The sequence below is a fragment of the Scyliorhinus canicula genome, chromosome 8 (assembly GCF_902713615.1).
Source record: "Scyliorhinus canicula chromosome 8, sScyCan1.1, whole genome shotgun sequence".
Taxonomy (NCBI): Eukaryota; Metazoa; Chordata; class Chondrichthyes; order Carcharhiniformes; family Scyliorhinidae; genus Scyliorhinus; species Scyliorhinus canicula.
In genome coordinates, this window is record NC_052153.1 from 94,988,490 (window position 1) to 95,013,286 (window position 24,797).

The window sequence follows — 24,797 nt, forward strand, 5'->3', positions numbered from 1 at the left end:
CCGGAGAGTGAGGCTTCTTATAGCAGCCAGGACTGCTCTGTCACTTGCAGCTCCTCCTACTGACCATTGTCCTCCAATCATTGCCAAGAGGCACAGGGGGAAAATCGACAGTAAATAAATAACATTCAATTTCAAAGACCCATCATTTGCAACAGAATTATTTTCATCAGGGCAACCCTAAACTACAGTAACAATTCAGCACATCATTTCGTCATGCCCACACTGAGACATTCATCTTGACATAACTATTATTTATTTTGAACACATTTTAAATGCGATTTGTTTCTAACTAATGTAACTAGTTGTGCAATATGAAGGATCGAACTCTCCCCGCCCCCCTTCCCCCAAGCAGGCTATGTGAGTGCCAGATAGGACGCTATCTGTTCAAACTATTAGTTTACTTAATCCTTCGGTTTGCACAATTGAGAAATCATTTCATGGGTTTGCAGGTAGCGTGTGAGGTGCCTTGGGACTTGATTTAAATCGTTGTACTGGCAGGTGTTTTAGTGCACCTGTGTCCTCACACCATGATAAAATATGAAACGCACGAAGTAGGAAGTAAACTTATTTCTTCATGTAGGGTGGATAAACCGGAGAGAACAAGATGGCTCGGAAGTGAAAAGATCGGAATTAAATTATCTTTAAGTAGTGGAGATTTGGATGCGGGCACGAATCCAAATTTGCAGCTAACCAGACGAGGTAGCATTAGATGAAACTGCAACTGAGGAAAGAAAAATATTATAAAACTGTGAGTGTTAAAATGGTCCATCGATAGTAATTATACTTCTTTATCATTGCGTTATATTTAAAACGTATATTGGGAATACTGCACTTTTATTACATTTCAAATCAGGTTGCATTCCCAACCCTAATGTTACCACTTATTGAAAACATCCAACTTGCACAAACAAATACGTCTTCTTCACTGATTGGAAAAGAAATAACTTGCATATAAATAGTATCTTTCACAATTTCCACTGTTCCTAAGTACTGTGCAGCTAATGAAGTATTTTGAAGTGTAGGCAACTGTTCTAATGTAGAAAATATGACACAGATTTTCTAGGTTCCACTAACAGTGATGTGAGTGTGACCAGACAATGCGCATCACCGTGGGTGTTGGGTGAGGGATAAACATTGGGCACTGGGTAGAACTCCCCAGGATCTTCTCCAAAACAGCCATGGGATCTTTTATATCCATCTGAGAGGGCATGTGGACATTGATAGAACATCTCATCCAATTCTCTAGCAATAGTCAAGCTTCTTCATACATCCGGTCTGTATAAAGATTTACATCAAGGTCTGGTAGTATTGCACTGAAATGCATGCACATACAACTGTGAATAAGTGATACACATTTTAGTTTCCAAAGATGTAGAATGTAAGGAAAATTGAGATTGCAATTGGATTGTTCAAGCTATCTACAAGTAGCACAAACTCTGTTCCTCTCTCCAGACCTGCTTTTTATTTCAGATTTCCATTATCCGCAGTATTTTGCTTTTGTTTAAGGGTTTTGTCCTGTTTTGTTTCAGTATATATCATAGAGAAGTAAAGTATTAAAGTATTGTACTTTTATTATGGTTCAAAATACTGAATGAAAATAAGATTCATTATGGGATCGATTGTTCATCCCTCCTATCTGACTGATGGGAAGCAACCATTAATACTGAGTGGAAGCTGCACTTGTAACATTCGGAATATCTAATCAACTGTCACAATTCTTCAATTGTGATGTAACCACTGTCACGAGTATAGAAAATTGTGGTTTTTTAAAGTTAACTGCTTACAAAGCATGATTGGAAATTGCAGTCCAGAAAGAGTGAATGTAATGAACCTTCCATCAGGAATTTAAAGAAGAGGCAGAGGTTTCCTCGAGGTCGTGCCGTTTTTTCCAGTGCAATTTGCCCAAAATCAGCCAAATTGCATAGAGTTGCAGAAATTTGAGCACAAATTACTTTTCGTGCAAAACTGAGTTTCTTTGATCTTTTATCTTAGTTTGAAACCAATTTAGCTAGAACTGCCCACAAACTGGCCACACTGCTGTATCAAATGAATTATCACCTTAAGTTTCTGTGAATTGTCCCAGCTTTCAGGCCTTCAAGGAGGCTCTTAAAATTAAACTTTTATTTTAGGTGGCAGAGCACTAATAGGCTCATTTAAAAGATTTTAAATAATATCTCTGTTAAGAACCCTGTTCATGTTACCTGTGAGAGTGTCTCAAAACCCTAAAGGATAACTTGAAACACTGGTTCGTAGTGGGTGTATATTTGTTTGGGATAATGTGGGGAACAATATACAACCCAGTGAAGAACCAGCCCAGTCGTTGTGTGAACAATTAATAAAGAATATTTATTAAAGTAAAAGAAAAGAAAAAAAACACAGGACAAAAGACTAATATACACTATGACATTTACGTAAGTATTTTGATAACTAAACACACCGCTTTATCTGATGTTACCTCCTGTTCCCAAACTAGACCCACATTCCCAGAATTTGACTGAGATACCCCTTTTCCCAAACAACATCCAATTTTTTAACTCCAGAGGTTATACCTAGTGAATAGTTACTGCACAATATTCTTAGGTGACCAAACCTGGTAAAACGTCTGTTCCTGGTTCAGCAAAGGTAGGGAAACTGCATCTTCTGGAGCAGGGTTTTTCAAAGTGCGGGTCATGACCCACGGTGGGTTGCGGGTGGGTGTCGGGATGGCCACAGAGCGATCAGTTGCGCATTCCCGTGGTGGTCCCGATCGTGGGAAAAGTGCCCAATAGCCACTACTGGAATTTTTATTGAGAATGGAGCCACTGCCACCTTTTAAATGAGAAGAAATGAGGATGTGTGCAGTCCAGCCAGAAGCAGCAGCAGTTAACAGGTCATGTGCCCTGCACATCCACTTAACATCAAGTGCCCTCTCTGTACGTGCTTTTGGTACCAAATCACGGAGGAGAGCTCGTTTCATTTTCGAGCTGCTGGCAAGCAAGGCGGAGGGACTAGGAAGACAAATCATTTTCTTACAAGTAAGAGACTGCCAGACAAGCAAGTAGGCATTGTACTGAACAGACAGGATCTCACAACTGAAGCTGCTGGAGAGGGCTGCTTATGAGATTCCAGGATAGGACAGGGCAGTGCGATTGTTAGCTCTGTACCGAGCTCCATGTCCTCTGGTTAACAGCCTAAAAGAAGAAACTTAGCTTGGAAAAAAAGCAGATTAAAAAATGATTTCTTGAGTGATGGTTTTGTCAATTGTGCCAATGAAAATAAGGATGCAAAGCCCATGTGTGCTATATGCAGGGAAGTATTGGCAAATAAGAGAAGTTTCAGATTTTGAAAGAGAAGTAGTGGGTAAAAATTTTCTTTTGAGGTTGAGATGTCACAGTCAGTTAGTAACTTACAGCTGACTCCAAATGAAAAGACTATGCTGCTGTACCTGATCTGTGACAGCACATCAAAAACACACCAAAGTCCCATGAGGCTGCAACATTTTGGAGTAGCATCTCCCAGGAGTATCCAGTGCTGCGTAAAACAAGCATTTTGTTGCCAATGCCCTTCACGATGCCCTACATGAGGTTGGACTGTCCATTCTCACAAAGTTGAAGACAGCATAAAGGAACTGGCTGAAGTCTGCACCTGATAAGCGCATTGCCCTCTCTTCCTTTGAACCTGATTAGAGTAAGATTGTGAGAATGAAGCAGGATCCCCTTTTGCATTAAAGATAAGCGAATGTGGCCTGTTGCGAAGGATGGCCAATATGGCTCACAAAGGTTGGCCAGCATGGGTCCCAAATGTCGGCTGGATGGTATAAATGGGTCTGGGGGAAAAAATTGACAAACATTGTTCTGGAGGACAGTCTATGCAATCTGCTATGGCTTTTAAATGTTAGATGGAATACGCCTCCACAGCTCAGATCACAGATAGAACTGGCCTCTCAGGCTGGTGGATGGAACCTAGCCTGCTTCTTCAATGAGGGGCCCAACTGATCAGTCTCTTCGATATACCCTCTGCGGATTCAGTTATCTGCCTCATTCCATTTTGTTTCCTTTAGAAGTTTCCATTTGTATAGCAACACTGATCTCCGGCAATCAATGAGCAGGATTCTCGGTTCATGAGACAAAGTTCTCTACCATAGTAGAACCACTCCTGGTCTTCAATGGAGCGGCATCAAGGTAAAATTCCCTCTCTCTTGCAATGAAAATTTATATGGGGAGTTCACGGGAATCGATCGGAATCTCGGTATTGGGCCACCATTTTGAGTGCGAAGCCTGACACCACGGTCCGGTGGCATGCCCTCCTCCCCCTCAGAATGGAAATTCTACCACCCTGCTGACAGGTCGGGACATCCTCCCCTCCAATGTCATGGAAATTATGGATCATCTCCCCCACAGCATGCATGCATGAGGGTGACTTTCATGGGGGTCTTATGGGAAACCTCCCATCAGAGACCCCCATCAGACCCTCCTATTAAGACCTCCAACATAGATTCGCAACAGAGACCACATCAGAGAACCAGATATCTGAGATCCCCCATCAGAGCCCCCCCCATATCAGAGACCACTATTAGAGATCCTCCTATTAGAGACCACATATCTGAGACCCCCTGAGAGACCACCTTATCAGTGAGCCCCATATCAGATACCTCCAAAACTGAGACCCCCCATCAGAGACTTCCATATTAGGTTCACCACCATATCAAAGATCATCCCAATAGAGATCCCCCCTGAACAGCAATCCCCCATCAGTTACCCCTACTTGGAAGCTAAAAAAACAGTCAAGACTGTTTTCACTTACTAGTCCCTTGACACCTGCTGCTTCAGACAGAAGTGTTGAAAGCAGCAGCTGTCTGAGGATTTCTAAAGTACGAAAACACATCACAATGCTCTAAATACCCTCAGGTCCTTTGATCTGCGAGGCTTCTATTCACTGTAGGCAATAATTAACAGGGTAATAGCTTCCAGACAGCCAAGTAACTGGATTGTTTATTTTAATTTCCTTTCGTGCCTGAATGCATCTCTAGTACCCGGCTTTGAAGCTAACCATAATGTTCATAAACATCTAGGAGATAAGTGCTTTCACTTCCTCTTTTTCCTCTATCAACCATAGCTAGATGTATAAACATTTTAATTAATTTCTCTTCATTTCTATTAATTTGAAAGACGCTTTCATTTCTCTATAATTTCTTTGTTGTTCTACCATTCTTCAAATATTACAAACATTTAAGAGCAGACACACAGTGTTCCCTGAAGTCACTTTTATAAGAACATTAGAACATAAGAACTCGGAGCAGGAGTAGGCCATATGGCTCCTCGAGCCTGCTCTGCCATTCAATGAGATCATGGCTGATCTTTTATGGACTCAGCTCCACTTTCCGGCCTGAACACCATAACCCTTAACCCCTTTATTCTTCAAAAGACTATCTATCCTTATCTTAAAAACATTGAATGAAGGAGCTTCTACTGCTTCACTGGGCAAGGAATTCCATAGATTCACAACCCTTTGGGTGAAGAAGTTCCTCCTAAACTCAGTCCTAAATCTACTTCCCCTTATTTTGAGGCTATGCCCCCTAGTTCTGCTTTCACCCTCCAGTGGGAACAACCTGCCCACATCTATCCTATCTATTCCCTTCATAATTTTATATGTTTCTATAAGATCCCCCCTCATCCTTCTAAATTCCAACGAGTACAATCCCAGTCTACTCAACCTCTCCTCGTAATCCAACCCCTTCAGCTCTGGGATTAACCTAGTGAATCTCCTCTGCACACCCTCCAGCGCCAGTACGTCCTTTCTCAGGTAAGGAGACCAAAACTGAACACAATACTCCAGGTGTGGCCTCACTAACACCTTATAAAATTGCAACATAACCTCCCTAGTCTTAAACTCCATCCCTCTAGCAATGAAGGACAAAATTCCATTTGCTTTCTTCATCACCTGTTGCACCTGTGAACCAACTTTTTGCGACTCATGCACGAGCACACCCAGGTCTCTCTGCACAGCAGCATGTTTTAATATTTTATCATTTAAATAATAACCCTTTTGCTGTTATTCCTACCAAAATGGATAACCTCACATTTGTCAACATTGTATTCCATCTGCCAGACCCTAGCCCATTCACGTAACCTATCCAAATCCTTCTGCAGACTTCCGGGGTGCTCTGCACTTGTTGCTTTACAACTCATCTTAGTGTCGTCTGCAAACTTGGTCACATTGCACTTGGTCCTCAACTCCAAATCATCTATGTAAATTGTGAACAATTGTGGGCCCAACTCTGATCCCTCAGCGACACCACTAGCTACTGATTGCTAACAAGAGAAACACCCATTAATCCCCACTCTTTGCTTTCTATTAATTAACCAATCCTCTATCCATGCTATTACTTTACCCTTAATGCCATGCATCTTTATCTTATGCAGCAACCTTTTGTGTGGCACCTTGTCAAAGGCTTTCTGGAAATCTAGATGTACCGCACCCATTGGCTCCCCATTATCTACCGTTCTGGTAATGTCCTCAAAAAATTCCACTCAATTAGTTAGGCATGACCTGCCCTTTATGAACCATGCTGTGTCTGCCCAATGGGACAATTTCCATCCAGATGCCTCGCTATTTCTTCTTTGATGATAGATTCCAGCATATTCCCTACTATCGAAGTTAAGCTCACTGGCCTATAATTACCCGCTTTCTGCGTACCTCCTTTATTAAACAGTGGTGTCACGTTTACTAATTTCCAATTCGCTGGGACCACCCCAGAGTCTAGTGAATTTTGGTAAATTATCACTACTGCTTTTGCAATTTCCCTAGCCATCTCTTTTAGCACTCTGGGATGCATTCCATCAGGGCCAGGAGACCTGTCTACCTTTAGTCCCATTAGCTTGCCCATCACTACCTCCTTAGTGATAACAATCATCTCAAAGTCCTCACCTGTCATAGCCTCATTTCTATCAGTCACTGGCATGTTATTTGTGTCTTCCACTGTGAAGACAGACCCAAAAAACCTGTTCAGTTCCTCATCCATTTCCTCATCTCCCATTATTAAATCTCCCTTCTCATCCTCTAAAGGACCAATATTTACCTTAGCCACTCCTTTTTTAAAAAAAAAAATAATTTTTATTGAAATTATTGAAAAATGTATAACAACAGGACAATAATAATAATAACAATAATAAACACCCCCCCGGCACCCGTAACAACGCAAATAACGAAATCCCCCACCCCCCAACCCAATAAACAACAAAATAAATTTACAATAAATTAAATTAACATAAACAATGCCCCCCTGAAACCCCCCCCCCTTCCCCCCATCCCCCCCCCCCCCCCCCCCCCCCCCCCGGGTTGCTGCTGCTGCTGACCTAGTTCCCTATCGTTGAGCCAGAAAGTCGAGGAAAGGCTGTCACCGCCTAAATAACCCTTGTACCGACCCCCTCAGGGCGAATTTGACCTTCTCCAGCTTAATGAATCCCGCCATGTCATTGATCCAGGCCTCCACGCTTGGGGGCCTCGCATCCTTCCATTGCAACAAGATCCTCCGCCGGGCTACTAGGGACGCAAAGGCCAAAACACCGGCCTCTTTCGCCTCCTGCATTCCCGGCTCCACCCCAATCCCAAATATCGCGAGTCCCCAGCCTGGTTTGACCCTGGATCCTACCACCCTCGACACCGTCCTTGCTACCCCCTTCAAGAGTTCCCCCAGTGCCGGGCATGCCCAAAACATATGGGCATGGTTCGCTGGGCTCCCCAAACACCTAATGCACTTGTCCTCACCCCCAAAAAACCTGCTCATCTTCGTCCCGGACATATGAGCCCTGTGCAGTACCTTGAACTGGATGAAGCTAAGCCTCGCACATGAAGAGGAGGAGTTCACCCTCTCTAGGGCGTTTGCCCATGTCCCCTCCTCAATCTGCTCCCCAAGCACCACTTCCCACTTAGCCTTCAGCTCCTCTACTGACGCCTCCTCCACCTCCTGCATCACCTGGTAGATGTCAGACACCTTCCCATCCCCGGCCCACACCCCCGAAAGCACCCTATCCCTTACCCCCCGCGGGGGCAGCAAAGGGAACCCCTCCACTTGCCGCCTACCAAATGCCTTGACCTGAAGGTACCTGAACATATTCCCCGGGGGAGCTCAAACCTCTCCTCCAGCTCACCCAGGCTCGCAAACCTCCCGTCAATGAACAGGTCTCCCAACTTCCTTATGCCCGCCCTGTGCCACCCCAGGAACCCGCCATCAATGTTCCCTGGGACAAACCGGTGGTTCCCCCGCAGCGGGGCCTCCACCGAGCCCTCGTTTTTGTTTTATATATTTGTAGAAACTTTTACTATTTGTTTTTATATTCTGAGCAAGTTTACTCTCATAATCTATCTTATTCTTCTTTATAGCTTTTTTAGTAGCTTTCTGTTGCCCCCTAAAGATTTCCCAGTCCTTTAGTCTCCCACTAATCTTTGCCACCTTGTATGCTTTTTCCTTCAATTTGATACTCTCCCTTATTTCCTTAGATATCCACGGTCGGTTTTCCCTCTTTCTACCGTCCTTCCTTTTTGTTCATATAAACCTTTGCTGAGCACTGTGAAAAATTGCTTGGAAGGTTCTCCACTGTTCCTCAACTGTTTCACCATAATGTCTTTGCTCCCAGTCTACCCTAGCCAGCTCTTCTCTCATCCCATTGTAATATCCTTTATTTAAGCACAAAACACTAATGTTTGATTTTACCTTCTCACCCTCCATCTGTATTTTATATTCCATCATATTGTGATATATTGTGATCGCTCCTTCCGAGAGGATCTCTAACTATGAGAGCATTAATCAATCCTGTCTCATTACACAGGACAAGATCTAGGACCGCTTGTTCCCTCGTAGGTTCCATTGCATACTGTTCTAGGAAACTATCGTGGATACATTCAAAAAACTCCTCGTCAAGGCTGCCTTGATCAACCTGGTTAAACCAATCGACATGTAGATTAAAATCCCCATGATAACTGTTGTACCATTTCTACATGCATCAGTTATTTCTTTGTTTACTGCCTGTCCCACCATAACGTTACTATTTGATGGCCTATAGACTACTCCTATCAATGACTTTTTCGCCTTACTATTCCTGATTGCCACCCAAATGGATTCAACCTTATCCTCCATAGCACAGATGTCATCCCTTACTATTGCCCGGATTTCATCCTTAAATAACAGAGCTACACCACCTCCCTTACCATCCATTCTGTCCTTCCGAATAGTTTGATACCCTTGGATATTTAACTCCCAGTCATGACCATCCTTTAACCATGTTTCAGTAATGGCCACTAAATCATAGTCATTCACGATGATTTGCGCCATCAACTCATTTACCTTATTCCGAATACTACGAGCATTCAGGTAAAGTACTCTTATGTTGGCTTTTATACCTCTGTTTTGAATCTTAACACCTCTTAATAAAGCATTCTTATTGACATTCTCCGTCCCAAACACATGAATGATTTTTAAGTGAAATTGTTGTAGTAAGAGGCTCCAATGGAATAACCTGTACCAAGCTCAAAGTCTCTTTTTCATTGCTGGAATACTTCTATTGGTGATGGTTTAATTTTCTTGCGAAATGGTCCACAGATTTTAAATGCCAAGTTAATCTTTCTGCAGCAACATGGCTCCCACAATAATGTCACTAGCATCCTCAGCCAGATTAAACTGCCTGTTGTAGTTTGGTGTGGCTAACATTGGTTTTGTTGTTAAAACAGTTAGAATGCCCCACAAGAGGAAGCACTCGCTCCACTTATACTTTATCAATACCTTTTAGAATCTTGTATATGTCAATTAGATCGCCCCTCATTTTTCTAAACTCTAGAGAGTATAGGCATAAATTGTTCAATCTCTCCTCAAACGGCAGAGCACTAGAATCAATCTGGCAAACCTCTTCTGAACTTTCCTCAAATAAGGATACCAAAACTGTGCACGATACTCCAGGTGCAGTCTCACCAATGCCTTGGATAGTTGCATCAACATTTCCTTACCTTTATACTCAATCTCTTTTGCTATGAATGCCAACATTCTATTTGTTTTCCTTATTTTTTTTGAAAATGTTTCATTGGCTTTTCTCTTATTTATAAACAGTTGTTGTGTGTATACATTATATTTTTCTTGCCCGCGCTAATTAACTTTATTGTACAAAAGTTTATTTTGTCCTTCATTTAACTAACTATGTACATTTCATTGCCCTCTGGATCGCTCTATAATTCCCCCCTACTCACCCCCACTCCCTTCAACCCCCCCCCTTTGGATTCAGCGCCTTTCCTCTTCTCATGTGGTTTCCCCACCTTCCTTCCGCCTCCCCCCCACCCTGCCCCAGGTTGCACAGTCCTTTGGTTCTTCATTATCTTGTTTATTTTTTTGCTCTTAGCTCATTCCTCGTTGCTGGCCTCGAACAGGTTTTGGAACAGGCCGACAAACTGCCCAGGAAGCCTTCCCCTGACCCTCAGATGGTGTACTTAATCTTCTCCAGATGGAGAAATTCCGAGAGGCCAGCGAGCCAGCCTGCACTTTGGCTGGTGCTGCCGATTGCCAGCCGAGCAGGATTCTCCGGCGTGCGATTAGGGAAGCGAAAGCAAGGGTGTTGGCCCCCTTCCCCATGTGTAACTCTGGCTGCTCCGATACCCCGAAGATTGGCACTATTGGGCATGGCTTCACCCTCACCCCCACAACCTTGAACATTGCCTCGGAGAAGGCTGTCCAGAACCCAGCAAGTTTGGGACAAGCCCAAAACATGTGGGTGTAGTTGCCCCCCCCCCCCCCCCCCCCCCCCGGTTTGGGTTTGCTGGGAATGCCTCACTTTTGCCCAGGTTAAGTTTGTAGCCTGAGAAGGTTCCAAACTCTTTCAGTATTTGCATTATTGCCTTCAGTCCCTCTTGTGAGTTCTGGACATAGAGGAGCAAGTCATTTGCATAGAGTGAGACTGTGCTCTCTGTCTCCTCTCCGGATTCCATTCCAGCTTTTTGCGACCCGCAGGGCTATCGCCAGGGGTTCAATTGCTAGCTTGAACAAGAGTGGGGACAGGGGGCAGCCCTGTCTTGTTCCTTTCTGCAGCTGGAAGTATTCAGAGCTGGTGGTGTTAGTGCGGACGCTCACGTTGGGAGTGTTGTCCAGGAGCCTCACCCAAGCGGGGAACACAGCTCCTAGCCCAAGTTCCAGTACCTCGAGGAGGTAATTCCATTCGACTCTGTCAAAGGCCTTTTCTGTGTCCAGGGAGACAATCAGTTCTGGTGCTCTCTCCCCAGAGGGGGTCATTATTACATTCAGCAGCCGCCTAATGTTCGCTGTGAGCTGCCTACCCTTGACAAAGCCCATTTGGTCCTCTGCGACCACCTGTGGTACGCAGCCCTCCAGCCTTTTGGCCAGGGCCTTTGCGAGTATTTTCGCATCCATGTTCAGCGGTGAAATGGGTTTGTATGATCCACATTCCTTCAGGTCTTTATCTTTTTTCGGTATCAGTGAGATTGTGGCCTGCGCTAGCTTGGGGGGCAGGGTGCCCTTTGCTCGTGAGTCCGCAACCATGTCCCTTAGGTGTGGGGTCAGGACTCGTGCAAATTGTTTGTAGAAGACCGCTGGGAACCCATAGGGTCCCGGTGCCTTCCTTGCCTGCATGGAGCTGATGCTCTCCATGATTTCTCCCAGATCTATTGGTGCTTCCAGTTCCTCCCTTCTGTCTTCCACCACAACTGGTAGTTCCAGTCTGTCCCGGAACTGTTTCATTCCTGCATCCCCTTCCGAGGCCTGTGTCTGTACTGCTTCTCTATTCTCACCTTTCTCTTTGCTTATCTTTTGTTTTGCGCTCTCCCCCCCCTACTTCTCTTCCCCCCTAGCCCCAGTCCCTCTGTTCCCCCCCCCTGTGTTCTCCCCCCCTTCTGCCCTCCCCCTCCATGTGCCAGGCGCTCCCTCTCCCCTGAGAGGAGCGCAGCGGTCCTCCTTCCTTCCTGCCCTCCCGTGCTGGCTCTACACGCTAGTACAGGCCCTCCTCCCAGTATTCACCCAGCTCTTGCCTTGTTTAACCTTCCTCCTACTGGCCCTTGTCTCGCCCTCCTGTCCGCTTTTCTCAACCTCATTTCCCTCGTTCCACTCTCCCCCCCCCCCCATCACATTGAGAGAAGCCCGGAAACGAGGCAGCACAGTCCTGTGAAAAACATAAATCACATGTGCACAGTTCATGATCTTATTGTCCTTGTTTGCTGTCTGTCCTCCGCTCTTTGTTTCAATTTTCCCTTTCTTCTCCGTCCCCGTGGCTTTCATAGCAGTTGCGGCTGCTCCTCCCCCAGTTTGTTCGATCTAACAAACTCATCAGCTGCCGCTGGGGTGTTAAAAAAAAGCCTTTTCCCCTTAAATGTTACCCAGAGTTTGGCCGGGAATAACACCCAAATTTCACCTTGCTTTTGTAGAGTGCTGATTTTGCCGTGTTGAACTCAGCCCTGCCTTTGGCCAGGTCCGCCCCAATGTCATGATACACCCTTATGTTCTTCCCTTCCCACGTGCTCGAACTCATTGGCTGGGCCCACTTTAGGATTTTCTCCCTGTCTTGGCACCGGTGCAGCTTTGCGATAATTGCTCTGGGTTGCTCCCCGGCTTTGGGCTTGGGTCGGAGCGAACTGTGCGCCCTGTCGATTTCTGTGGCGGTTTGGAACTTCCTCACTTCCCACTAGCTTGCCCAGTGATGTAGTCAGTTGGGTCTTTGCCCTCTATCCTCTCTGGCAGACCCACTATTCTAATGTTCTGCCATCTGGACCTATTTTCCTGGTCCTCCACTTTCCCTCTTAGGCGCCGCTGCGACGTTACCAACCGTTTCACCTCGGCCTCCAGGGCTATCACCCTGTTGCTCTGGTCCAAGGCAGCCCTCTCCAACTCCAGAATTGTTTTCTCCTGCGACTCCACTTTCCTGCCCAGGCCTTTGATGGTCTGCTGCATTTTGTGCAGCACCTCCTTCATCATTACATGGACCTCCGACTTGAATGCCTTGTACATGATGCTTAGCTCCTTTTTCCTCACGTTTCTCTACTCTTCCTCCTGTGCAGGAGGGATGCTGGTCGCTGTGTCCTGCTCCTGCTCCGCTGTTTTGTCCGCCATCTTTTTCCCCTCCAGGCTCGCCCTCACCTCCGTCACGTCTCGTAGGGCCACCTGCCTGCACAGCCGCCGCTCCTGCACCTTTCCCTCACTGCTGCTGCTGCTCCTTGCATTTCGCTGTCCCTTCACTTTGGTGTATTTCTTTCCTCCAGCCACCTGTCTCTCTCTCTCCCTCTCTCCAGGCTGCTGTTCCTCACTCTGAGGTTGCTCTCCTGCTTTCTTTATTATCTGCTACACCTGCAAGCTTGTTTTCTGTGACTCATGCATGAAGACACCCAGACTCCCTCTGCATTGGAGCACCCCAAAATCTCTCCCCATTTAGATAATAAGTTGTCTTTCCATTTGTTGACCAAAATTGATGACCTCACACTTAGCCACGTTAAACTCCATCTACCACATTTTGGCCCACTCCCCGAATCTATCTATATCCATTTGCAAGGTTTTTATTTCCTCACCGCAACCCACTGTCATTATTTTTGTTTCATCTGCAAATTTGGCTGTAGAACCTTCTATCCCCTGTATCCAAGTTATTTATATAGATTGTCAGTAACTGGGGTCCAAGGACTGAACCCTGTGGCACTCCACTAGTTACATCTTGCCATGCAGAAAAAAGACCCATTTATCCCGACTCTCTGTCGCCTGTCCATCAGCCAGTCTTCTATCCATGCTAATAAGTTACCCCTAATCCCATGTGATCTCACCTTCTGAATTAACCTCCTGTGCGGCACCTTATCAAATGGCTTCTGGATGTCCAGATATACTATATATACCGGATCCCCATTATCCACTTTGCTTGTTACATCTTCGAAGAACTAGTCAAACATGATTTGCCCTTCATAAAACCATGCTGACTCTGATGGATAGCGCTTTGGCTTTCCAAATGTCCTGATATTACGTCCTTGATAATTGATTCTAACAATTTTCCAACAAAATAAAGTTGCAGGTGCATTCTTCTTCATCCCGAATGGCAAAACTTTGAATTGATAGAGCCCATTTGGCATTATGAACACGGAGATCCCCTTTGCCTCGGGCAAAGGTACTTGTGAATAGCTCTTTAGCAAGCCTATCTTCATGATGAATTTGGACTGTCTAGCTCTTTTGATGCAATCCTCCAAACATAAAATAGGAAGCTAATCCTGCAACAATATGTGTATTGTAAGGAATACAAAGGGTTAACAATAAGATGTTTAATACTTCTCACCACCAGATGGAGATAAGGAGCAGTTGTACAAATATCATGTGACTCCTGGGATTCTGGGAGAAGGTGGTTAGGCGTGAGATAGATTAGTTGTATAGCATAGAGTTCTGTTGTAAGAGATATCATATAGTTTTATTTAATAACTTACAGTGTTGACTGGTTAGAATCTATAATTTAGTAGTGTAAATAAATCAGCTTTGTTCAATAACTCAGCTTGACGTTCTTTGTTAACACTACATTCTCAAGACACCCTGATAGACCCAACAGAGAAGATCACATGGTACCAGGGGTGTCATCAAGGTAGTTTAGTTAAAGAGAAAAAGAAGAATCTTGATGTAGAAAAAAAAACTTGAAAAAAAAAAAATCTCATCCAGACTCCGATCGCCACAACATCGTGGAAGTATTCGCATCAAACAGCAAAGCTCAGTCAAAGCGAAATGGAAGGTCTGCAGAACTGAAGCAGTTCAGGACATTGTGAAGTGGAGGCTGTTCAAACAAAAATTTGAATTCTATCTCTCAGTTCGGACCTTGAAGCGGCCAGTGATCAGTGAAAGATTATGCTGTTTTTAACCATGGCCGGTTCGCAAGCATTAGAATTGAATAACTCATTCCACTTTGAGAATGATAGTGACAAGAAGAAATATGATATTATCTTAGCAAAATTTGACAGACACTGTGAATCGCAGATTAATGAAAGTTTTGAGCATTATATTTTTCGAAAATGAGTCCAAAAGGCAGGTGAAACGATTGACTGTTTTATAACTGATCTCAGGCTCAAAGCATCAACGTGACATTTTTCGCTATTAACAGACTCTCTTTTGCATGATCAGATTGTATTTGGTATAAAAAATGAGAAGCTGCCTGAAAGATTGCTCAGGTAACAGAAATTAACGCAAGAAAAAGCTATCAGTTTGTTTTGCGTAAATGAACTTGCTAAGAGTCAGTACTAGAGAAAGTGACATGGAAACAAACAACATGGCTGCGCAATTAAAGCTGTGGCGCATTCGAAAAGACAGTGTGCTTCAGATAACGTCCATATTGTGAATGAAGCAACCAGCATCATGATGTGCAAACGTTGTGGCCACGCTCACCCAGTGAAAAAATGCCCAGCCTTTGGGATACTGTGCGCAAAGTGTTGCTGACCGAATCGTTTTGCTGCGCAGTGTTGCACAGTAACAAAATTACCTCCGTTTATTAAAAAGTTCAGTTAATGAAAAGAAAACTGTACAGTGTGTTCGTCAGGATAAAAATGCACTACAAGTGATTCAACCTAACACTGTTCCAGACATGTATGACCTGGGAGATACATTCTTTGTAGGAATAGTGGAAAATATTGATACTACTTCAAATTATTTTTCAACAAGAAAAATCTTGAAACCAATCTCCATAGTCCACAACATGGGTGACTAGACAATTCCATTAAAAATTAATGGAATGGACATTTTATTTAAATTAGACACAGGTGCTCATGCAAATCTTATAAACAAATTGGGCTCAGCCAAGTTAAGTCAACAGCCTACAATACATGACACTGAGTGTTAATTATGTGATTATAATGGCAATGAAATCAATACATGGGGAGCATGTAATCTAACAGTGCAACATAAAGACACAAAGAAGCCTTTGAAATTTGAGATAATAGGTCCAAAAAGATCTTCACTATTAGGCGTGCAGGCACGTGAGTCATTGCAATTAGTGAAAAGAATTCACAGCGCTGACCAGATCTCAGCCCATGCACACGGTAGGGCGGCATTGTAGCACAGTGGTTAGCACTGTTGCTTCACAGCGCCAGGGACCCGTTTAGATTCCTGGCCTGGGTCACTGTCAGTGCACAGTCTGCACGTTCTGCCCGTGTCTGCGTAGGTTTCCTCCAGGTGCTCTGGTTTCTTCCCAAGTCCAAAGATGTACGGGTTAGGTCAATAGGGCACGATAAATTGCCCCATAGAGTCCAAAAGTTAGGTGGGATTGCTATGTTATGGGGATAGGGTGGTGGTGTGGGCTTAGGAAGGGTGCTCTTTCAGGGGCCGCTGTAGACTCAATGGGCCAAATGGCCTCCTTCTGCATTATAACTTCTATGACTAGACTAATCTATGACTATGACAAGATGGAATAGATGCTATTATTGGAAGATTTCCGAATGTCTTTCAAGGAATGGATACACTTCCATTCCAGTATAAGAGCCAGTTGAAAGAGAATGCCAAGCCAGTGATTCACTCACCGAGGAGGATCCCAGGTCCATTAAGAGACCGAACTCAACAGAATGCAGCAGTTGGGAAACATCACAAAAGTGATAGAGCCCACTGACTCGGTCAGTTCAATGTGTAAAGAAACCAAATGGAGATCTTCAAATCTGTATATGTCCAAAAGACCTAAATCAGAGCATTAAAAGGAACATTATTCCATCCCAAAGCATGAAGAAATTACCAGGGCAGTACGGTAGCATAGTGGTTAGCACAATTGCTTCACAACACTAGGGCCCCAGGTTCGATTCCCGGCTTGGGTCACTGTCTGTGTGGAGTCTGCACGTTCTCCCCATGTGTGCGTGGGTTTCGTCCGGGGGCTCCGGTTTCCTCCCACAGTCCAAAGATGTGCAGGTTAGGTGGATTGGTCATGCTACATTGCCGTTAGTATGCAAAATTGCCCTTAGTGTTGGCTGGGGTTATTGGGTTGTGGGGATTGGGTGGAGGTGTGGGTTTGGGTAGGGTGCTCTTTCCAAGAGCCGGTGCAGACTCGATGGGCTGAATGGCCTCCTTCTGCATTGCAAATTCTATGATTCTATGACGAATGCGAACATATTTTCCAAATAAGATGTCTCAAAAGATTTCTGCCAGTTAAAACTGGACAACTCCAGTGGCAAGTTATGCACATTCAATACTCCCTATAGTCGATATTGGCATTACTTCCACATCTGAGATATGACATCGTGAAATGGAGCAGATGACTAAAGGAATTGAAGGTGTGCGAGTTTACGTAGATGATATAATCGTGCAGTCATGAACCCACGAAGAGCAAAAAGCAAGACTTCTTCAGGCGCTACAGCGAGTAGATAAATTTAGTTTGAAGCTCAACTGGACCAAATGCCAATTTGGGATATCCAAGCTGACATTCTTGGGTGACCAAATCTTTGCTAAAGGTGTACAATCTGTGAAGAAAAAATTACATATATAAACAGGATGTCTAAGCCCAAGGATAAGAAAGCAGTTCTCAGATTTCTAGGTGTTGTTAATTTCCGAGGGAAATTTATTCTAAACTTATCATCTCGAACAACAGCACTGAGACAGTTGATCAAGAAGAATGTTCTGTTCTCATGGAAGGATGAACATACAAATGAATGGCCTGATTTGAAAACAGCACAACTCCACCATAGTAAAATTCTTTGACCCGATGGAGGATACAAAAATCTCTACCAATGCAAGAAAGAATGCTGTGCTACTTCAGAGAACTTCTGATGCCATTGGCGACCCATAGTTATAAAAGGACCTTTGCTTCCAGCCAAGTCTCTTGCTAAGTTTAAGACACCCAACATTTTACAAGATGACCCAACAACAGATGGTGCCTGTGGTCAGCAGATCCCCAGAAACGCAGTGCAAACTGGCAGGAAACAGTTTGAAGAGAAACCCAACAGCTGAGCAGCAGACAAAGGGCGTTGAAACTTGCCCAGTAAGCAAGTCAGAGAGAAAAACCATGAGGAAACCCAGTAACTAACATAGAAAGCTGCACGGGAAATGGGAAACATAATCCAGGGTGAGCAACGACTTTGACTTGAACTTTCTCGTCCCATAACATTGAAGGACCCATACAGGCTAAGCAATGGCAAAACTGGAGAAAGTTTTTCACTCATTATCAAAATCCTTCAGATTTTATAACACCAGGTTAAAGTCCAACAGGTTTGTTTCAAACACGAGCTTTCGGAGCGCAGCTCCTTCCTCAGGTGAATCCACCACTCAAACATATTGAATAGATTGCAGATTCCAGACATCTTCGAGCGACCAAACAGAAATCAGGACTGGCTTCTTGATGGCTGATGGTGCCTACGCAGCATCTTCAGACTCCTGAAGAGAGATGATACAATGAGGCTCATATCGCCAGACGAGCATTGGTGGAGCACACCATAGGAATCCTAATGATGTGATTCCAATGCCTAGATAGATTTGGAGTGGCACACCAGTAGAGACCCGAGGATCTCACGTATCATTGTGGCTTGCTGCATGCCACACAACCTTGCACTCTAAAGGAGAGAGGATCCTGCACATCTACTCTGATGAGGCGGACCTTGAAGGGTATAAGGATCATCAGTTTGAGGAAGCCGAGTCTGCAGGGGAAGAGGCTATATCACGGGCCAGACGAGGTAGGTGTTTGTGAGGCCCTCATTGCCACTTGATTCCACCAGGAAAATGACAGGTTGTACTGAGTACCCTCTTGGACAAGTACCCTCCATCAGGGGCCACCATTAACACCAACATTGCTATTCCTCCCAGTTCACCCAAGTACTACAATATGACAGTGAATAATTTCACGTCAGGCTCTCATTGTCTGAATCCTTTGAAGGATGAAGAACGGACGGCAGCCTGTATCTTTGGTGAGATGAGGTGCTAACTGGAGAAGGGTGTCTGGCATCAGACATCAGAAGGTGCTGCCTCTTCAAGCGTCGCTATAGCATCCCTGTTACAAAGGCCCCAACAAGAGCCAGGATCCTCAGGGATCTTATTGCTGAATGCCTTCAATCTGACAAGACTCCTCAAGGAGATCCGTCTCAACCAGTGGAACTACACACACTGTGTAACATAGATGGTGAATCAGATACTTTGTACTTGGAACAAGATAGCCAATGGTATAAGCTAGCATTTATAGATGAGTCGGTTGTCTGATGCATTCTTCCACATCATACTGACATATGGCACTCTTGGTTCGGGATTCTGGCTACTTTTATCGTCAGCCGAATAGGCCACCTGAGCATGACTTAAAATACCCGCCTGTCAGACATTAAAATGCCTCCTCTTTAGCATAAACACTGTGCCTTCATGACCAGCGCTGGTCCTTGCAAAGTCCCAAATGCGCACTCAACATGAAGCCCTAAAGTGCACACATCATTGGTAAGAAAGAGCAGGCATCAGCTTCATTAAATCCTTACTCCTAATCCATTGATCCCCATCACAATTCAAAAGCAATGATGTGCATTTCCAGATCATGGTCAAAGCCTCTCTTTCCCACATGAAATCACCAGTTTGAATTAGCATCAGTGACCTTGGTGCTTGCTGAGGTGAAGCAATGCACAGAGCTGCCTCCTGAGTTTGTGACAAGAGCCTTGTCTCTGTAAGACAAGAAAAGTTGGAGGTTTCAGCGCCACAACAATAACGTGGCTGAGCTTCATTGCCCTGAGGTGGCAAGATTCTCGCATCTATTGATGAGCTTAGCAGATGTAAATTCTGAAAGTTGAAAATGCAGCGGTGCACATGAGCTCTGAGAATGGGCTCAGAGCATGAAAACCCTGCTGAGAGACGGAGCACATGGAGTTGCATGATCTATGACCCTTCTCCATGCATTCACTCACCTTTTCATGTACACGGCAACCTGCATATTTTAAGAATGCAGACGAGATAGGAGAACACCTCTACCTCAATCTTACGCAGCCAAGAATAAACATGACATAATCCTTCCACAAAGCACATTAATATTGAGGCTGAGGCATCACTGATGTTGAGAATGGTCAGTAAAAGGACCACACACTGTGGTAATATGGAAACATACTAAATGCACAGGAGACCCCTGATAGTGGCATCTGTGATAAGTGGGGGGAGGGACCATGGTATTACACTTGATCAAGAGCAACATAGTTTATCATAAAAAGGGAGGCATACACAAGAGGGGATGTAAAATGAGTGTGATTCTATTTAGATTTCTGTACATGATATACATGTTATGAACAACTGTGGTACGTTGTTCTCCTAAATACTTTTAACTTTCTTAACCCTGCGCTACATCTTCCACAACACCCACAGCAGAGGTGGAGACAGCCTGCTGACTGCTGTACCCTATTGGCTGGAATGAACTTGGTAGGCGTCCTCTTGAGGGCCAAGACCTGGAGGGCCCAGGCCTAATCTGGGTGCCCTGCTGTGGGGCTGGTGCATCCTCCTCGGCCTATGGATCTTGAGGTGATGAGGTCACAGGAAGAGGGGATTTGGATTAGTCAAAGAGTCCAAGAGTCGTCCGACTTGATGCCCCCATGGTGCCAGCTGCTGGCCCTCCTCCCTTTAGATGCCTAAGTGCCCCCAGCTGACTCTTTGAGCAGTAGGGGCAGATAGAGTCAGATCAAAATGCCCCGCCCTCCCCTCTCGCATGGCCACTGATGCATGCCACCAAAGGATACAGTGATGGAGTTCTTCTCCTGAAGCAGTGCAGGACCGACATCCTGTACAAAGGTCACCATGACGACCACCGACCTACCAGTCCTGACCTCAGTGCGTTGGTAGGCCAGCACTGTCAACTCAGATTGAATGCAAATGGATGCCTCCATTGTGTGTTGCAATCTGGGGAATGCAGTTGACATCCCTTCCTGATATTCCCTCGACTGATTTAGAACAGAGTAGGGAAGTTCGTTACCTTACTTGGGCTCAGCAGAATCGTGGCCTCCAGCAGTCCTCTAAGCGCCAGTGACCTCTGATGTCCCTGCCTCTGGCTGCTGTGGACCAGATTGTGCCCTCTGCTCACCAGATCATAACCACGAATGTGCTCTAGATTTAGGCCCCACGGCGGTAATAATAATATTAATAATTGCTTATTGTCACAAGTAGGCTTCGTGAAGTTACTGTGAAAATCCCCTAGTCGCCACATTCCTGCGCCTGTTCAGGGAGACCAGTAATGAAATTGAACCCGCGCTGCTGTCTTGTTCTGCATTACAAGCCAGCTGTTTAGCCCAGTGTGCTAAACCAGCCCCTAAGGTGACACATCCAGAGGTGTGTGGCTCTGTGCTGATGGAGGGTGTGGGTGAGCGCTATGATGGGTCTTTTGTTGTGGTAATCCTCTGGTTTCTCATTCAAGATGCTATGGGGGCTGGAGCTGATGGCCTGGCTGGTTAAGGGCCTCAAACATTTGGCAGTGGTTCCAAAGAAGGAGAGTAGTGCATGGTAACTGAATAAGTAATGTTTGCTGAGGGATGAGCTGGTGTAGGATTCTCATGTGGGCATTTGCTGCCAACCTCATCATCGCCACAGGCATGGCCAATATTTTCTCTGGCCAGCTCAATGGTTCTGTTCTCAAACTCAGTGAGGACCAATGAGTTTGGGCACTCCAATCCCAGTATTGGACCTCTCTCTGTGATTATGTGATCTTGTCCTGCATAAAGACAGATGGAAATAGTGCGAGTAAGACACATGCCAGGGCTGATGATAAGAATGCCTGACATATGAGGGTGGTGAATGGAGCCATGAACAGGATGAAAATGTGATCTCCAGATGCGTTTGGGCCAGATGCAGATGTGAAGATGTGCGTGAGCATGAGTGGTGATATCCCTTGAGCTGGCAGTGAGTGAGATCAGTATGAATGTGTGATGGGCTTATGAGAGTGTGTGAATTGAGAATGATGAGGTGGTTGATTTACCCTGTCAGCACAGAGAAGATCATTCACACTCTTTCTGCACTGGCTGACCTCTTGTGGGTGGCATTAGTTCTGAATGCTGCTGTCACCGCCTCCCAAACCAGAGTGGGTGATGTTGGAGGACCTCTTGTAGCCATCACCCGGGTACAGGACATTGCAGCGAGCTTCCTCCTTTCCTTGGATTGCCACCTTGCCGTGGTGGAGAGGCTTGAAAGTTCCGTTGGTTCTGAGAGCAATGCCGTTAGGAGTCTTAAGCGCCTGGCAGGATCACCCATGATGGTAACATTGGAGGGGAGGAAACAAACAAAGTGCAATCCAAAACAAGTACAAAAGGGCGCATCATGCTGAAGATACTCACATGGTATCAACGGCTGTGATGGCGGATAAAGGCTGCAGGAGGAAGTAGGCCGCAGGTTACTGAGACTCCCTTGTCACTGGAACTCCCCTCTGTCAAGGACTGTGTGTCTGCTGACGACAGACCCATGTTAAACGTTGTCCCCCACCAGGTGTCTAACTAGAGGAAACCAGCACACCCCCTTCGCAGAAAAAGCCTGTGGTGATCGGCGAGAGTTCATGGGGACAGGACCGTAAGATCTGGAAGGCCCTAGCTTCAGACCTGCATGGGCAGCACGGTAGCATTGTGGATAGCACAATGGCTTCACAGCTCCAGGGTCCCAGGTTCGGTTCCGGCTTGGGTCACTGTCTGTGCGGAGTCTGCACATCCTTCCCGTGTGTGCGTGGGTTTCCTCCGGGTGCTCCGGTTTCCTCCCACAGTCCAAAGATATGCAGGTTAAGTGGATTGGCCATGATAAATTGCCCTTAGTGTCCAAAATTGCCCTTAGTGTTGGGTGGGTTACTGGGTTATTGGGATAGGGGGGAAGTGTTGACCTTGGGTAGGGTGCTTTGTCCAAGAGCCTGTGCAGACTCGATGGGTCGAATGGCCTCCTGCTGCACTGTAAATTCTATGATTCTTTGATAATTCTATGTAGGCGGTGGAATTTGATACAGTCATCTCGCTCTTAGGATAGGAACAGGAGAGCATTTGGGCAGCTTTATTGACAACTGAGCAGCCCCTTCAGGATCCACTCTGCTCACCCTGCATGGGCAAAGGGCTAGAATGGGTGCCCTAAAAATAGTCTGTTCTGTCCCCAAATTGGCTGGAAAACCTAATCCAGTAAGCTCATCTGTCAGCGTCCAGAGAATCAAAGTTAAACTAAATTTTGGAACCTGGAATGTACAAACCTTCATGGATGATGAGCAAAGCAACCAACTAGAATGGAGACATGCCCTTGTTGCCCATGAATTCAGGCACTTTGACATTGATGTTGCTGCCTTGCAAGGAATCCAAAGGGCAGAAAAAGGGCAGTTTAGGGAAGATGGCAGTGGTGACATCTTTTTCTAGCGAGGAAAACTTGAGGATCAGTCCAGGACGCATGGAATAGGTTACACCATCAAGGATGAACTCATCAACCAACTATTGAGTGACCACACCATCCAAGACCTCGTCGACAAGAAGAAAAAAGCTCTCCATGCCTGGCAAAATGATATAACCAGCAAGGCAAAGAGGAAAGCTTTTCAATCAGCCGAGTTTGAGGTACAAAGAAGAACGAAGGAAATCAGAACCAATGGTGGACTGAAAAAGCGAAGGAGCTGCAACTAATTGCTGATAAGCACGATATCCAGGCTTCTTCATTGCCATAGGCAATATCCCAAAACCTTCGGTCTCAAACTGGTGCAGAGTAAGGACAAAACTCTCTTGAGGGACACAGAAAACAGAAACCTTTGATGGAGACGATGTTTCATAGAATTCCTAAACCTTGATACAACCACAGATGAGGACGTCCCCCAGCTCCCCATCAAAGATGATCTTGCACTCCCTCCAAGCATGGACAAAGTCAAAGCTGCAGGAGTGGATGGGATCTCAGTAGAGATGGTCAAGCTTGGAGAAGAAGAGATCACCCGTCATCTTCATCAGCTGTTGTTGAAAATCTGGGACAGAGAAGAAATTCCTGCCACCCTCAGCGATGCTGTTATTGTAATCATCTTCAAGAAAGGAGACAAAGCAGGCTGTGGGAACTAACAAGGAATCTCCCTTATCTCCATCGTCGGGAAGACCATCGCCCAAATCTGCGCCAGCCACCTTCTCCCAGTCTCTGAAGGAATTCTCCCGGAAAGCCAGTGTGTCTTCTGACCAAACCGTGGAATGGTGGGCATGATTTTCACTGCTCGGCAACTTCAAGAGAAATGCCAGGAACAGCAACAACCACTCTACATGGTCTTCATCGATCTGACCAAGGCTTTTGACCCCGTCAATCAGGATTTGCTATGGAAGGCCCTGTCAAAGGCTGGCTGTCCAGAGAAATTCATTAACATCCTCCGACTTCTCCATTACAAAATATCGGCAACAGTCCTCAGCGAGGGAAATATGATAGAAACCTTTGAACTCAAGACTGGAATCAAGAAGGATGTGTCATTGACCACACCCTTTTAGAATCTAGAGTCATAGCATGGTAGCATACAGGTTAGCACTATGGCTTCACAGTGCCAGGGTCCCAGGTTCAATTCCTGGCTTGGGCCACTGTCTATGCAGAGTCTGCATGTTCTCCTTGTGTCTGCGTGGCTTCCCTCCAGGTGCTCCGGTGTCCTCCCACAAGCCCTGAAAGGTGTGCTGTTCGGTGAATTGAACTTTCGGAATTCTCCCTTGGTGTACCCGAAAAAGCGCCGGAATGTGGAGACATGGGGCTTTTCACTGTAACCTCATTGAGATGTTAATATAAGCTTACTTGTGACGATAAATATTATTAGTATTATTAGAATCATACAGCACAGATAAGGCCCTACGGCCCATTGGATGTGCACCAGTCAAAAACAACCACCTAACTATTCTAATCCCATTTTCCAGCATTTAGCTCATAGCCTTGTATGCCTGGGGAT

At 45.4% G+C, this 24,797-nt stretch overlaps 1 protein-coding gene across 2 annotated transcripts in view; it reads left to right on the plus strand.

Moving 5' to 3' along the window:
- Positions 1-1,143: 1,143 nt before the first annotated feature.
- Positions 1,144-24,797, plus strand: part of LOC119970399 (mucin-5AC-like) — a 152,505-nt gene continuing 128,851 nt past the window's right edge. For both annotated transcript variants that reach the window (XM_038804954.1, XM_038804956.1), the window contains exon 1: positions 1,144-1,273. The gene's annotated coding sequence lies outside the window, so the exon portion shown is untranslated. The remainder of the gene's footprint in view (positions 1,274-24,797) is intronic.